Genomic DNA, 2,072 nt, shown 5'->3' on the forward strand with positions numbered 1-2,072 from the left:
TCAGCACCAATCATTTTACTTGGCTTTCAACACCAGCGGGATCTAGTTTTAATTGTATGTTGTTTTAAGCTGTATGTCTTAATTTTTTTATTATGTGGTGTTTTAATGTACAGCACTTTTATCAGCTGTGTTTGTATTAAAGTGCTTTGTAAATAAAGTTGGTTTGGTTTGATTCCACTTAACGTACTGGGCTAAGTGGAATCAATTTATAATGTAGCTGTCGCATTCAGTCTTCAGTTGTTTCAGTGGCTACCTGTATTAGTTGTGTGCAAGTTTTCCTGCCGGTGTTGCCCGTACTGGACTGTGTTTGAGCTTCTCTTATTAAATTATAATAAACATCATCATCATTATCATCACCTGGGTCTCAGTATTCATCCTCACCACCAACAAACAAATCATGACAGTTTAAGTTTTGGGAGAATGTATGTGCATCTGAACAGCTTGATTGATACTTTATCTTGTCACTTGTTTGACATTAGCTGCATTGTGTTTACAGCAGCGCTCCCTGCTGCAGCCCAACATCTCATGCAGATTAGCCAATGTAGAGATAAGATACAGCTGTTTGATTAACCTAGGGAGTGAAGTGAGTCAAGTTATAATCTAATCTTTAGAGGATCACCACAGTCGATCATAGAAATCTGGTGCAAATTGGATGAAGCTTGGTTGATTTAGAGATGATCGTAGACATGGCTAGCATTGCTATTTGCTAATAAGGCGTCCACATGCTTCAGCTAGCAGTCAACATACACAGAGTTCATCATCATGTCATTTTATATCAATTTGCACAGCACTGAAACCTTTGAGTGAGAGTAAAAGAAAGACTTCCTGCAGACAAAAACAGGTGACTTCCTGTTGGAGGGGGGCATGGCTAAGGTGATGTCATCATATGACCTTGTGAATGTGATCAAGGCTGGCCATAATGAGACATGGAAAGTCTGATGAAGTTGTCACTTTTCCTGTAGAAGTTATTGCATTTTAGTATTTCATGGCACAAAGCCAAAGTTTGACACTTAGCCACGCCCACATGCTTTGATGTACGAGAATTTTTTGATAACTTTTCATCTTCAATGTCTTAAGTGTGTGCTGAGCGAGTTTGAAGTCTGTATCTCAAAGCTTTAGGAGGAGTTCGATCAGATGCGACGTCTATAAAAACAGGAAATGGCGGCTTTGATCCAAAATGGCCGACTTCCTGTTGGGTTTGGACGATGGCTCCAAGAGACTTTTTTGTACATCCTGACAAGATATACATGTGTATCAAGTTTCATAATTCTAGGTTAAAGCATGGCTTGGGGCTGATGATTTTAAAATATTCTAGAGGGGCGCTGTTGAGACATCAGGCCACGCCCACCAAATATTGCAATGGATTACTGTCCGGAGTTGGATCAGGATCCATCTCAGTGAGTTGGTGCAACTGGACTCAAAATTGTGGAATACAGAGCCAAACGTACGGGACAGGTATATTCGCCACGCCGCCACGCCCACCTGCTGCATCCAAACCAAACGGGGTTGGACACTCTGACACACCAACATGTCTTCTGTTTGTGGACACAGTTTCATTTGATTATGTTAAAGAGGTCAGATAGGGACCGATCACAATAAAACATGACACTTCCTGTTCTAAGGGGGCGTGGCTTAGTAATCTCAAAATTTCACAACTGGGTGTCGTAGGTCATCCAAAGGTGATCACACACAGAAAGTTTGGTGGCTCTATGAGTTTCTTTGTAGGAGATATAATTGCTGATTATTTTATGGTGAGTCAGTGAACTTTGACCCCTGGTATCACCCCTTCAGCATTCACGAAAACTCACCGTTTTGATAACTTTTAATTGGGCATGCCTTATGAACCAACTGACCAAGTTTGAAGCCGTTCCATCAAAAGCCCTAGGAGGAGTTCGATCAAATGCGACGTGTGTAAACGGCCAAAATGGGGTCAAAATCGGAACTTCAATCCAAAATGGCCGACTTCCTAGGATACTTGCACTATGACATTATTGTAAATTCTGAGTGTCTTGGGGAGCTCTATAACTGTTGCGAATTTCAAGTCTCTACGATAAAGTAAGTGAATAGGAAAG

This window comes from Poecilia reticulata, chromosome 5, assembly GCF_904066995.2.
Source record: "Poecilia reticulata chromosome 5, P_reticulata-male-v2, whole genome shotgun sequence".
NCBI classification, from domain to species: domain Eukaryota; kingdom Metazoa; phylum Chordata; class Actinopteri; order Cyprinodontiformes; family Poeciliidae; genus Poecilia; species Poecilia reticulata.